The sequence below is a fragment of the Gorilla gorilla genome, chromosome 2, assembly GCF_029281585.2.
Source record: "Gorilla gorilla gorilla isolate KB3781 chromosome 2, NHGRI_mGorGor1-v2.1_pri, whole genome shotgun sequence".
Classification (NCBI taxonomy): domain Eukaryota; kingdom Metazoa; phylum Chordata; class Mammalia; order Primates; family Hominidae; genus Gorilla; species Gorilla gorilla.
In genome coordinates, this window is record NC_086017.1 from 90,472,765 (window position 1) to 90,488,981 (window position 16,217).

The following is a 16,217-nucleotide window of genomic DNA, read 5'->3' on the forward strand; positions in this document are numbered from 1 at the left end:
CAATGTATATTTATTATTCATACTTATTACAGGAATTTTCTGACAAGATTATTAAGGCTGAGAAATCTCACCATCTGCTGTCTGCAAGCTGGAGAATCAGGAAGTTTGGTTGAGTTATTCTGTCTCAGTCTGAAGGGCTGGGAATCAATAGGGGGAGTCCTCTGGTGTAAATCCCAGAATCTGGAGGTCTGAGAACCAGGAGTCCAATGTCCAAGGGCATGTGAAGATGGATGTCTCATCTCCAGAAGAGAGACAGCAAATTTGATCTTCTGCTTTTTTGCTCTATTTCAGCTCTTAATGGTTTGGATGATATCTACCCCCATTGGTGAGGAGGGATCTTCTTTACTTAGTCCACTGATTCAAATGCTAGTCTCTTCTGAAAATATCCTCATAAACACACCTATAGATAATGTATTAACAGCCATCTGGGCATTTCTTAGTCCAGTCAACTTGATACATAAAATTAACCATCACATACATGTCAATCACATTTATCACTTCATCTCCTTTCATAATGGCACCTACTTAGTCAAAGTCAGGATGATTCCTTACTTAGAAAAATACAAAGCCATCTAACATACTAATTGTCACCTAAATGGATTTTCTGTTTAAATTGTTGTCCTACACCCATACCTGCTCAGTCCATTCTGAACACTTTATTAAAAATGAACTTTTTCTTTAAATTTTATTTTTATTAATTTGTTTACTGTTCTGGGGTTTGTTACATAGGTAACCATGTGCCATGGTGATTTGCTGCACCTATCGACCCATCACCTAGGTAATAAGTCCAGCATGCATTAGCTCTTTCCTTAATGCTCTCCCTACACCCTCCCTCTTCTGATGGGCCCCAGTGTGTATTGTTCCCCTCCCTGTGTCCATGTATTTTCATTGTTCATCTCCCACTTATAAATAAAAATGAATTTTAAAGAATTATTTTTGGTGTCATTTCTCCTGCTTTACCCTTAGGATAAATCCTTTAATACCTTTTATACAATTAAACATCCATCATGCTTAAGGTAGAAAGAGGGTCACCGTTGAAAATTCTATTCTGATTATTATGCTATAAGAGCAAGAAATATTTTTATTTTTCTTATTGAAGCCAAATAAAGCTAAAGAAATGTGAATCTATAATGGCAGATTCTTGTATATTTTTAAATTGAGCTTATTTTCATCTTATTTTTTAAACTTTTAGGTTCAAGGGTTCGCAGGTTTGTTATATAGGTAAACTTGTGTCACAGGAGTTTGTCATACAGATTATTTTGTCACCCAGTTACTAAGCCTGGTATCTCATAGTTATTTTTCCTGTTCCTCTCCCTGCTGCCACCTTCCACCCTCAAGTACACTCTAGTGTCTTTTGTTCCCCTTAGTGTCTCTGTGATCTCATTATTTAGCTTCCACTTATAAGTACGAACATGCAGTAGTTGGTTTTCTGTTCCTGTGTTAGTTTGCTAAGGATGATGGTGTCTGGCTCCATATATGTCTCTGTAAAGGATATGATCTCATTATTTTTTATGGTTGCATAGTATTCCATCTTGTTTATGTATCACATTTTCTTTATTTAGTCTCCATTGATGGGCATTTAGGATGATTCTACATCTTTGTAGATGAGCATACATGTGCATTTTACCCATAAAGGTAAAAAGGTAAAAAGATTTATACCCCTTTGGGCATATACCCAGTAATGGGATTACTGGGTCAAATGGTAGTTCTGTTTTTAGCTCTTTGGGGAATTGTCACACTGCATTTAACAATGGTTAAACTAATTTATACTCCCACCAACAGCATGAGTCTTCCCTTTTCACCACAACCTCATCAGCATGTTATTTACTTTTTAATAATAGCCATTTTGAGTGGTGTGAGATGATATCTCATTGTGGTTATGATTTACATTTTTCTAATGATCAGTGATTTTGAACTTTTTTTCATGATTGTTGGCCACATGTATGTCTTCTTTTGAAACATATCTGTTCATGTTTTTTGCCCACTTTTTTATGGGGTTATTTGTTTTATTCTTATATATTTGTTTCTTCTTATAAATTTCCCCTTATAAATCCTTGATATTAGACCTTTGTCAGATGCAGAGTTTGCAAATATTTTCGCCCATTCTGTTGGTTGCTTATTTACTCTGTTGATAGTTTCTTGGCTGTGCAGAAGCTCTTAATTTTGCTTCTTTGTTTATTTATTTATTTATTTATTTATTTATTTATTTATTTATTTATTTTTGAGACAGTGTTTCACTCTTGTTGCCCATGCTGGAGTGTAATGTCGCGACCCCGGCTCACGGCAACCTCCACCTCCCAGGTTCAAGCAATTCTTCTGCCTCAGCCTCCCAAGTAGCTGAGATTAAAGGCATGCACCACCACACCCTGCTAATTTTGTATTTTTAGTAGAGAGGGGGTTTCTCCATGTTCGTAGGCTGAACTCGAACTTCCGGCCTCAGGTGATCCGCCCGCCTCGGCTTCCCAAATTACTGGGATTACAGACGTGAGCCACCGCACCCGGCAGAACCTCTTAACTTTAATTAGATTACATTTGTCAAGTTTTGCTTTTGATGTGACTGCTTTTGGATTCTTCATCATGAAATCTGTGCCAGTTCCTTTGTCCAGAATGGTCTTGCCTGGATCTTGCCTAACTTGCCTAACAGTATTGTTAGGCAATACTTGCCTAACAGTATTGCCTGGATCAACAATTTCAGAAGTTTTTTTTTTTTTTTTGAAAAAAATTAATAAGATAGATAGACCACTAGCAGACTAATAAGAAAAGACAGAAGATCCAAATCAACACAATCAGAAATGACAAAAGTGATGTTGCCACTGACCCCACAGAAATAAAAATAGCCATCCGAGACTACCATGAACACCTCTATGCACACAAACTAGAAAATTTGGAGGAGATAAATAAATTCCTGGACACATACAGTCTCCCAAGAGTAAGTCAGGAAGAAATTGATTCCCTAAACAGACCAATAATGAGCGCCAAAATTGAGTTAGTAATAAATAGCTTGACAATTTAAAAAAAGCCCAGGATCAGATGGATTCACAGCCAAATTTTATTAGATGTACAAAGAAGAGCTGGTACCATTCCTACTGAAACTACAGCAAAAAAAAAATTGAGAACTAAGAAATCCTCCCCGACTCATTCTGTGAGGCGAATATTATCCTCATACCAAAACCTGGAAGAGACACAACAGAAAAAGAAAACTTCAGGTCGATATCCTTGATGAACATTGATGCAGAAATCCTCAACAAAATACTTGCAAACCAAATCCAGCAGCATATCGAGAAACTAATACACCACAACCACGTAGGTTTTATGCCTGGGATGCAAGGTTGATTCAACATATGCAAATCAATAAATGTGATTCATTACTAAACAGAACTAAAAATAAAAGCCATGTAATCATCTCAGATAGATTCAGAAAAGGCTTTTGATAAAATCCAAAATACCTTCCTGTTAAAAACTATCCAAATACTATGTATTGAAGGAATATACCTTAAAATAATAAGAGCCTTCTATGACAAACCCACAGCCAACATTAGATTGAGTGAGCAAAAGCTGGAAGCATTCCCCTTGAAAACTGGCACAAAGCAAGGATGCCCTCTCTCACCACTCCTATTCAGTATGGTATTGGATACCATGGTCAGGTCAATCAAGCAAGAGAAAGAAAGAAAGGGCATCCAAAAAGGAAGAGAGAAAATCATACTACTTCTGTTTGCAAATGGCATGTTTCTGTACTTAGAAAACCCCGTAGTCTTGACCTAAAAGCTCCTTCAGCTGACAACTTCAGCAAAGTTTCAGCGTACAAAATCAACATGCAAAAATCATGAGCATTCCTGTACACCAAAAACAGCCGAGAGCCAAATCAAGAAGGCAATCTCATTCACAACTGCCACAGAAAGAAAATACCTAGGAATACAGCTAACCAGGGAGGTTTAAGATCTCTACAATGAGAACTATAAAATACTGCTCAAATAAATCAAAGATGACATAAATAGAATAGCATTTTACGCTCTAGTATTGGAAGAATCAATGTCATTAAAATGGCCATACTGCCCAAAGCGATTTATAGATTCAATGCTATACCTATCAAACTATGAACGACATTCTTTACAGAACTAGAAAAAGCTATCTAAAGTTTCATCTGGAACCAAAAAGAGCCCAAATAGCCAAGGCAATCTTAAGCAAAAATAATAAAGCTAAAGGCATTATGTTACCTGACTTCAAACTATACTACAGGGCTGCAGTAACCAAAACAGCATAGTACTGGTACAAAAACAGACACATAGACCAATGGAACAGAACAGAGAACACAGAAATAAGGCCACACACCTACAACCATCTGATCTTTGAAAAAACTGACAAAAACAAGCAATGAGGAAAGCTCTCTATATTCAATAAATGGTGCTAGGATGACTCGTTAGTCATATGCAGAAGATTGAATCTGGACCCCTTCCTTACACAATACACAAAAATCAACTCAAGATGTATTAAAGATTTAAACGTAAAACCTAAAACCATAAAACACTGGATGACAACCTAGGCAACATTCTGGGCATAGGAACTTGTATGTATGTTTTAATCCATACAATATTGTGTCTACTTCAGATAGGGGTACGCTCTTAAGACTATACTCTTTTGGGATTGTGGAGATGTTGGTTAAAGGACAAAAAATTTCAGTTAGACAGAAGAAATAAGTTCAATAAATTTGTTGTTTGTCAAAGTAACCACAGGTATTGGCAACATATTAGATATTTTAAAATTGCTAAAAGTGTAGCTGTGAAGTGTTATCATAACAAAAAGTAAATATGTGGAGTAATACATTTGTGAAATATCTTGATTTAGTCATTCTGTAATACATATGTATATCAAAACATCACTTCATACACCATAGAAATATACAATTTTTACTTGTCAGTTAAAAAAACCACTACGTTCTTTTCTCTTTGAGGAAAAGGTGACAGACAGAGCATATAAAACTATAAAAAGATCAAAATTTTGTAAATAGTAAATTTAGATTTGTTTAAAACATGTAATAGTGTATTTGATATTTTATATCCTCCACAATAGATTTTCCAGAAAAACAAGATTTCCTAGGATCATCAGCACCTTTCCTTTTGACACATGATGGTTCTTGAAATTTTTTTCATTTTTTTCTCCTATTATTCACATCTTTTCTTTCATTTTTTTCTCTCAGAGGTATTTATGTGCTCTCTGTTACATATTTATAAGAGCACTAACCTAAGAAATAATTTTAAAGACAATTTATAGTTACAACCTTCTGAGAAAATGGAAATTATACATACTTCATATTTGCACATATACATAGTAGTATAAAAATGTTAAGATAAAAGTGTGCAGTAAAAATTGCCACTCTCCAATTTTGCTTATCTTGGATGTGATTAAAATGCTGTTTTTGCCTTAATTAAAGAAGAACTTGAAAACTAACAGGACTTTTCCACATATTTCATTTGTAACAATTTGTTGGGTTGAGAACTCATATTAAAAGAGCTTCTTCAAAACTGGTGTTCAATCTAGGTTATTTATGTTATTTTATGGAGCAGTTTAGTAGAAACTATATTTGGTAAAGAAATAGAGGTCTAATTTTCGAAGGAGATTCAAAAAAATATTTTGAGATTTTTTTCTCCTTAATTTTGAATATCTACAATTAATAGTCTAGCGTAAGAATTACTTAATTTCTTAATTTTAGAACTATGCCATAATAATACGTCATTGTAATAACATTAATATTCACAAGACTAAGTTGTTATTATTGCAGAGTTGCCCAAACCATTAAATATACCCCAATGCTATTCCTATAACAGTGGGATTATTTTTTTCATTTGACTGAATGAGAAGTTTTGCTGATACTAAACAAGCAAACTGCTTTTAAACTTTGCTGATAATAAAGAGACAAAATGCTTTTAAGTTAAAAAATTTTTATGTTTGCTTGCAGCTGTGTAAAATCATATCTACTAACACATTAGAATAATAATAATTTTATAATTATGGTTGACTCTTAATAATACAGAGCATCAATTGTAGAAGATAATATCTCAAGATTTCAGGAAAATTAATAGAAATGAAAAAAATTGGAAGTTGAATATTCATGTAATTGCAATTCAAATATGTGGTCAATGTTTAGTTATGAAGAATAATTCTTAGAAGATCCCAGGTTGCCATGTTCATCGTAGTAAAGCTTTTTATTATGTATGTGTCATTTATTCTTAGCTCACAGCCTAGATGATAGACATTTAAGAAAAGTGCATAATCTAGATGTTAAATGTGGATTAGATTTTTGCATTTGATATAACACAGTCTGCTGGGCTAATGCTGGTGATTTAACAGGGGCAATTATTCTTTATTGAAAAGTACTACATCATAATATGTACTGTTCTCGTTAGAGCCAGTTATATGATTATAATTAAGAACTAAATAGTATGCTGTTGTGTATTCCATCTTTTACCATGGCAAGCTCTAAAAGAAGAATGGCAGTCGCAGATGAAAACCATGTCCCTTATGTTTCTGAAGGAACTAATAGCACCCTTTGGAGTTGCTAATTGGCAAAAATCTGCAACCACCGGCTTTTGAGGTACGGTTACCATGGAAAACTTGCTTTGAAGTTGGCACTTGTGAATATTCGACTTAATTTTCTTTCCAAGTTTAGGGACTGGATGAAAAACATTATCATTCTTCCACAGACAAGCCATTCTTGAAAAGTCCAATAAATGATTGCCATCACAGTAGTTATAGACATTCGTTTAGGGGATGAGTGAGCTAATTCCCAAAAATATTTTCCTAATGGCGCATAGTTATTTTCAATCTCTATTTTTTTGTTTTTGCTTTTGTTTTTATTTTTATAGGTACATAACAGTATGTATGGTCCATAAAATGCTACTATTTTAATGTCATTTTCTACTACTGTGTGAAGATCAATGATACATTAAATCAAATTTCCCCAACATAGAAATATTAAATATATAAGTTGAAAACACAGTCTTTAATTGCTCGTGGTCTTGTGAAAGGAGAACATTTCACAAAGTATGTGACTATTTCCTAAGATTTATTGATCTTGTTCTTTCTCAGGTTATCATAAACCAAACAATGGGATTTATGAACAAATGTTAAGTTTTAAAACAGTATATTTATAAAGAGAAGATAGTTTAGATTTCTATTTCAGTAACAAAATAAGTGTTAGACTCTTTAAATTTGCACTTGTAGGATTCTTATATGAAATATGTGAAGCAGATGTTCAAATCAAATAGACCCATAGCATACATTTGAATATGTGGATAAAAAGAGACATGTGTTTAAAAAAGGAATGTAACAAAACAGCAAGTAAAGAAAAATGTCAGAGTGAACAACATGCCGTAATATAGTAAAACCAACTTAGAACACAGTAAGGCAGTTCACTGGAACACACTTTTAAGTGTTGTTTCCCCCTTTCCCAGGCAAGTAGCACTTCCGTGCAATTTCTTCATAATAAGCAAAGTAATATTTTGAAATTTATACAAAGGGTATGTAAGTTTATCAGACTAAGATAATAGATAAATTTGAAAATAGTTTATTAAACAGAAGACAATATTTGTACAAAGAAAACAAATATACATAGGTGTACAAATGTTTATGATTTTGTGATACTTTGTAGTCCTGGATTAAAACATAGATTGACTGATATTGATCAATTTCCTGTGGGATCTGAATCAACCTTATAAATAGAACAATCATTGCTTAGTAAAGTCCCTTGCATTTTTTCTTGTTTCAGTTTCTTTAAAATAGACCAGAACTGTTGTATGTGAAAAAATGCAACCTGATGTTTATTTATGTTGTAAATTTTTTAAAAAGCAAAAATAATATGATCTCCATTGTTTTGTTAATTTTTTACTATTTTTTTATGTTTAATAAATCAGGTTTAGTTTTTTGAAAATAACATATTTATTAATGCTGGCATGTATTACCTTTTAGAGATATTATTTTAAATAATTGATTAAAAATAAACTTAATTATTTTGCATTAGACTTTCTGATCTGTAAAATTCTTCTATTAATTTTTTGAAGCTATATCACAAATAAGTAGAAAAGGTAAATTAAGAACATTGATGAAAAGATTAGACAAGTGTTTCCCTAACTAAACATCAAAACAACAAAAAAGTAATATAAGACATTATGCATTACTCATCTAAAGCTTTTGAGAAATAATTATCCTGAATAAAAGCAATAATGGTCACAAGATTGTAAACTTTTTCAGAATAGAGACTATTACTCATATTTTATCCTCCAATGTTCCTTCCCAGTAAGTTTTCAGTAATTTTTTTTAAATTACAGCTTCTTAAACAACAGTATTAAAAGCAGTAATTTAGAGGTTTGTTAAAAAAACTAGAATATTTTTAGAGTATTTCAAAGTCATATGTTTATGAGGGTATTATTGAGAAATCGGTTTCTGTTTCAATGACTTTCATAAAATAAGTGGGATTAAATCTTGGTGTCATGGTTTTCTAAAAGTAATAAATTAGGCATCTGTTTATGCTGCAACATGTTTAGGGTTAGTTTTATCATCTATAATTTGAAGAAATAAATCGTACTTAAAACAATGGACTGTTCTTAGGATTAAATGAGTTAATGGGTCCTAAGAGCTTCCAGTAAGGTTGGCATGTAATTGGCATTTAGTAATTGTTTGTTTTTCTTTGTGTATATATAAGCTGTGAATAGTACATATTATGTGTTAGGGTGCATAGACATATACTTTTAGTTCTTACTAAGGATATAAACTTTAATTATGATAATTCATCACAATATTTCAAAACCTTTTACCTTTCATCTTTTAAGTTGTTCACAAAAATCCAGAGATAAACATGAACGATAAAATTGTTCTTTTTTTTACAGATTAATTTATCAATAGTTAAAGTAGTTAAGCAAAATAACCAACTATACACATCCTAAGAAATAAGAAAGTTTGAAAAATCTAGATTTCTAAGTTCTATTGTTTTTTATTCCATGATTGCAATGGTGAATATTAATAATAGATTGTGCATATCTGGCAATCAATACAAATTGTCACATAAAACCTGGGGTATAATAGGTGCTATTTAATGTTCTCTTTGTCTGGAAATTATAACATAATTTATATTAAAAATTTTGTTCAATAATAATAGCTCTAACCTACTGAAAGTAGATTATATATATATATATGTTCTTTTAAACTAATCTTCTACATCCATTTCACCATAAATTTATCAAAGTTCTAAAACTATTCAAGAAAATCATACTTCTTATTTTGTTAAAACATTGTCTACCAAATGAATTAATTAATAGTTCCTTCACTTGTCAAACATTTTGAAATCTGGCTTTCAGAACCTAAATTATGGGCCAGGTATGGGGGCTCACACCTGCAATCCCAGCACTTTGGGAGGCCAAGACAGGTGGAACACTTGAGGCCAGGAGTTTGAGACAAGGCTGGCCACCATGGTGAAATCCCGTCTCTACTAAAAATACAAAAAAATTAGCTGGGTGTGGTGGTGCATGCCTGTAGTCCCGGCTACTCGGGAGGCTGAGGTATGAGAATCACTGGAGGCCAGGATATGCAGGTTTCTGTGAGCCAAGATTAGGCCACTGCACTCCAGCCTGGATGACAGAATGAGACTCCATCTCAAAATATACCAATAACAACAACAATAAACCTAAATTATGTAACATTGTTTCTGTACTTGTCACTTCAAAATTGCATATCATAAAAATTGTGTCAATATCAAAATGATACTGACTGATGTCTTTTCAATGAATTTATAATTTTAACATTTATGGGAATAGTATGTAATAATTTTGTCTGTATGATTTCTGAAGACAAAGCATACAATTTAAATTATTATTATTTTGGGGTATATATGATTTTTTTACTTTTACCTTTTACCAAATATGACACTAATTTTCTTTCAAAGCTCCAAACATAAGGCAGAGATGGTTCCATGCCCATATGCGTAGATATACCTCACTGCATGTTAGTGATGGTATTCCATTACATAAAGACATTATTGAATTTTTAGTACTTTCTTACACATACACACCAATTCGATTTTACAGTGTTTGTGTGATGTACCCAGTTATAAGACATGACCATTAATTACCTTATTCTTGCTACAACCTGGGTTTGAGTAACCTGCCCGGTCCCACTTGGATTCTGCCTGGCAATCCTCTATCTATTTTGCTGAGCACTGAGACATGCAAACTGGACTGTCAGGGAGACAGATATTAAGTGATAAACTTGGAGAGAATGTTGCCCTTCCCTTCATATAAATATCATCTTGTGCTGTAGTTTCCTGACAATAAACCTTTCTCTTACTGCAATCTAGGCATGTGTCCATCATATTACACTCAGAAACTTTGGCCCACCCCATACATAAATACTATGGCCTTATCTGTGAACCATGGTAGTCATTTATTTATTTATTTGCTTTTAAATAATAGGACAACTGCTTACTCCCATGCCAATTGACTTCTTTAGCGTCAGTTCCAAAGAGTAGGCATAGCAATGTCTGAAGGCTCAGAGATACAGTGTGGTTTCCCTTTGTTGAGAGTCCCCAGTTTCCATACAGTTATACTAATGGTGTGTTCATGACACAGATTTACTAAGTATGTCCATGTTTGTTTAAATTCCACCAACATCAAAATGAGCTTGGTAATGGTTAATTTTATGTGTTAACTTGGCTAGGACACAGGGTGCTCAGATGTTTGTTCAAACTTTATTCTGGGTGTTTCTGTGAGCGTGTTTTTTGGATAGGATTAACATCTAAATTAGTGGACTTTGCGTAAAGAAGATTGCCCTCCATAATGTGAGTGGGCTTCAGGTCAGCTGAAAGTCTCAACAGAAAAAAAACACTGCCCACCCAGGAGCGAGGGAGAATTCTCCAGCAGATTGCCTTCGGATTTCATCTGTAGCATTGGCTCTTGTGGGTTCTGCAGCAGAATGCCTTTTGGACTGGAACATCAGCTCTTCCTGGGTCTCCAGTTTGCTGATCCACCCTGCAGATTTTGGACTTCCCAGAGTCCATAATAGTGTGAGCCAGTTCTTTATAATAAATCTTCATCAATGTATATGCATATCCTATTGATTATGTTTTTCTGAAAAACTCTGATAATACTAGCTTTGTTAATAAATAAACTAGCTGTCCATTTCATATTGTGGCTACATATAATAGAGCATTTCTTTGATATTCATTATTTATTTGTAAAATACATAGATAATCTATATTAATTAAAACTCATTAACCTTGTCAATGTGGGTGAATTCATGGCAGATGATGGACCACAAAACTCAAGCCTTTCTAGATGGCTGAACTATAACCCTAAACTACTGATAGCAATGGATCAAGTTGAATTTAGTGTTTAAGAGACTGAAAGCCACAAAACCACATCAAGCACTATTGATTTTCTTTAAGTGCTGAAGCTTTTAAGGAAATCTTACAAAGAAGTGTATTGTACAAGACTGTGCCCCATCAATTTTGCTGAATTCTGAAAGTTGGATACAGTTTGGGAGAACTAAACAAATGGAGAGACCTTTGGGGTTAATAAAAGTAAAGTTCCCAAAGAATTGGTTCGTGGGAAATTGGAAAGACATCACAACCATTTAGCCTTGCTTCAGGGGAATGGTTGAAACCAGACATGCTATCATGCTGTCATCATGGATAACAGAAAAAGGCTAAGATAGCACATGGACTGTCACGCTACACTACTCTCCAAACACAGGGGACATGGCTAGCTCACCAATCATGCACTCCAGAACCACATCAGACATATGCATGACAAGAGCATCACACACAGGGCGCTGCTTTTACAAATACTGTCGCCATACTAAATGATTTGTTTCAGCTTGCCATTACCTATGTTCCCTGCCTCCTGGTAGTTTACTTTATACATAATATCCAATACATTATAGGGAGTATGTGTTTCCAAGGCCAATCACCAAGCCTAATATTGGTCAGGCTATCTAAACGTAAATTCAAGATGTTTAAAGTGTATCTGATGATAACTTGAATTAAAAAAATTCATCTCGAGAACACAACGTCAAAAAAAAAAATTAAAGATCGAAGTGAGGTTAGCTACTCCCTCACATCTGACTTACATATGGTCAGAATGCAAAATTACAAAAGTGGTGAATACACATAATCATAAGGCAGGTGAACATAGAGCTAAAACAAAGCTAGTTTTTCTTAGACAGTCAGAAAATACAGTATTTATCATTGAAGTTGACACCTCCATCTATTTATTTTCAGATGATAATTGGAGACCTTTATCTTCTTCTTACTCCTTATTTGTATACTGTTTATTTTGAAATATCTTCCATATCTAAATATTCCAAATTCTGCAGGGCTTTTTTCATAAAAATATTTTTTGCTTGATATTCTTCTTTACTTTATTAAGTAAATATGAATATTTGTTTTATACTTATTAAATTAAATATTTTATAGATATTTCTTAGAAATTGTTTTTACTAGAGTAGGAGATAGTTTAAAATTTAAATAAATGGCTTTGCATACAAAATATCTATTTGAAGGTAAATTACATTATATAGTGAGGATCCACAGTTTCCTATACAAGCAACATAAACGTTTATATCAATTTAATATTTAGTAAATATTAGACTTGTAGAGAAATAAAACAGAATTTTCAGAATAACAAATATCATGAATGAAAAGGCACAAATATGTTTTGAGGAATATTTTTATACTTAAGATACTTACAGGCACGGGCACCATTCGTCTGAATTTCTCCAATAACACAGGAAAATTTTCATTATTTACGATAAAAACCAAGTTACATTCTTGGAATAAGAAAACTTCGCCCATTGATTTAAGCATGCCTATAACACGGCACACAGAAAGACTTAAAAAATAATATTTCTGTAAGTTAGAAAAAAAAGATCATTATCTAAATGGCAAAATATTTTTTGCAATTGTATGAGAGATAGTTGAACACATATTTGAATAAATAATGCATCATGTAAACATTTATGCCTTCTGTAGGGACATTTTAAAAAATATTTTAATCTTTTAAATGGGTTATCTATGTATGTAGTTACAAAACATTGTTTTCTATTCTATATTTACAAAGCGTAGAAGCTGATGAATACTAAAGGCAATTATTTTATTAAAGGTACATTAATATGTGTTTATTTAGTGCACCAAAGGGAGGGGTATGTCATTAAAATGTTATTAAACTTGTTCAGAAAAATAATATTTGTAATTTGGTAACCAGAGACAACTATATTTTAGGGGTAAGTGTGAAACCATAATCAGAAAATTTTAAACAGTAACTTTATTAGTTTTATAATTAAGAATTTCAAGAGAGAAGAGAAATCATATGTTAATCATTAAGCCAGAAAAAATGCATTTAAATGTTTCATACAAAAATTGCAGCTGTTCCAGATGATTCTGAATAAAGTTCAGCAATGAAAATGTGATTTTTCCCCAGAAAATAAGTACTGTTACAGAGCAATTTTAGAGCTTCCTAACAGCTCAATTTTGAAAGAAGAGTTTAAAGAGTCAGCTTTCTTATTAAAAGAAATATTTCAATTACTAGGAAAATATTGGTTTTATATCATTATTGAAGAGGTGATAAATTTTGAATGATAGGGTTTTGTAGAAAACAAGTCACTTTCTCCACTAAATAAAAAAATTTAGCTCTCCAAAAAGAGGCAGTTAATTTCAGATTAAAGCTAGAAAATTGTCAGTGGAAAGAGAACTGTTAGTTGAGAAGAAGGCCTGCTACATCTGTTATACTTAACACATATTTATCTGAATTATCAGAGTTCTGTAGGACAGAAGTTGGTACTTCCATTGAATTAAAGTTGTGTTATTTATGTTAAGGGTCATGGCTATTTTCTAATGTGTTAAAAATTACTACATAGTTAATATAGTCCATAATTAATATAATCCAGTTAAAAATATTGATACTATTTTCCCCTACCTCTTGTGTTCAATAAAGGAAGCTAGTCTTACTCAATAATATTTCTTTTCTTATAAATATACCTTAAGAAATAAAGTTAAGTCATGAATACCAACTTGATGTACATGCTCAATCACTTTCGCAAATCCAAGACTTCATTGCCCTGTACACAACTTAGATTGAAAACCTCAGTAGAAAAAAGTTTAATGGATCGCAATCTATTTTTCTAATTAAATCCTATAATTTCTCACGTCAATTCATGATTTAATATACACCTGCAGGACAGATTAAGATGCCAGCCCAGGTTTCCATAGCTGATTCACCATCTTGGGAGGCCCAAGTGTCCTCCAAGCATGGAAGTTTTGGGGATGTTCCAGAAGGTTTCGGGATGTCTTTTATAAGTAACAGGAAGAGAACAGTTTACTTTTGCCTTTGATGATGCCTGATACTAGCATGGGAGTTGAACATCATTTGGACTGAAGGTACACATTTGTCTCCTATGCACCTAGCCTCCTGAGATTCTTGCTATATCTCCCAACTGATTAACATGGTGTTCTACACTTGAGTGTTTCCGTAGCTCTTCTCTTCTTGGACGCACACCACCCTTCTCCAGTATGACCCCATTTGACATAATCACACCTGCAAAGACCCTATTTCTAATTAAGATCACACTATGAAATACCAACAGTTAGGACTTTAATATATCTTTTAAGGTAATACAGTTCAACACATAAACAAGCCTATTTATAAAGCCATTTTTTAAATAAAAATGGAATATGGTATAATAAATATATATACACATATAAATAAAATATGAGTCTACATATTTATTATATATGTTTATTATAAAATAATTTATGTTTATATGTTTATTATTATAAAATACTAAATATTGTATATATAGTATTATATATAATATATAAATAAAAATATACATATATACAAATGCACATGTAAAATAAATCAAATGTCATCACAGATATATCAAAATATTGCAACCTGATTGAAAGGAAAATAGCAAGTAACTGCATCCCATTCAATATTGGGGTGCAGTTCCCATCAAATCTTTCTTCTGAGAACAAATTCTAAGTAAATACTTCAAAACGTGGCGAAAAAACTCTAAGAATGTTAATTGCTGAATTATTACAGTAAAAAAAATCAAATATTGGGTATGATTAAATAAACATAACGCACCTACTAGGTCTAATTTAAAATATCAAAATGTACACAACCATATGTAAAATTTGGGGAAGAACTGCATAGAACTACAAAATTTTGGATTTTACTGAAAAAATTATGAATAAGAGATTTCTTTCAATTTTCCAAAATTTCTGTATCATTAAATTGTCACATATGTGATTTATAAAACTTACATTAAGTTAGAAATTGTGATTATAAAGTTTTATAACCATGAAAGTTCAGAAACAAAATTTCTATTCAAAAATTTGTTGTTCAAACTATATTGAAAATAAGGTACTATAGGCTTCAGAGAAGTTTTCAAACTAATATTGTATTCACAGCATTTCAGTCTTCTTATGGAACTCTACTTATTTCAGGATAATCCAGCACTACATGTAATTAACATAATAGATACCTGATAAAAATGATCTTCCACTAGTAGAAACAAATGAAAGTGCCAGATAATTCGCTAATGAAAATATACCCATTTTGAAGTTAAAAATATTGATACTAGTTTTTCTTCCTGCTTGTGTTCATTAAAATGCAAGATTATTTTACTTACTCAATAACATTCCTTTCCTTATAAATGTATCTGAAGAAATAAAGGTGAATAACGATGCCAACATGATAAATGTTTTAGGTTGATTTGTCACTTTGTATATTTATCTCCACCATTCTGGATCTGTTTGTGTGTTATTCAGTATGTTGATTTCTGTCTGTCTTGAAATACCGTCCTTCTCATTCCCTTTATTATGTAACTGGCAGGGGCATAGCATGCTGTTTTAACCGCAAGACTCCTTAATCATATTCCATTGTGTGATACTATTAAAATATGCTAACTAAGGTGAATTTAAGGAACAACACACAGACATTTTGAAAGGTTATGATCATGACAATCCATAGCTTTAGAGTTGGTTTAATTGAATTAATTGTTGCTCAAAAGAATCTGAGGAACAAAGAACACAATGACTTAACATTTTCATGGAAAAATTTTTGACCTTTTCAATATCAGTGCATTGATTGGCAGATTATTCTACTCTCTCACAACAAAAGAATTTTATAAGGGAAAAGTGGAGATAATATTTGAAAAGATAGAAAATCTAT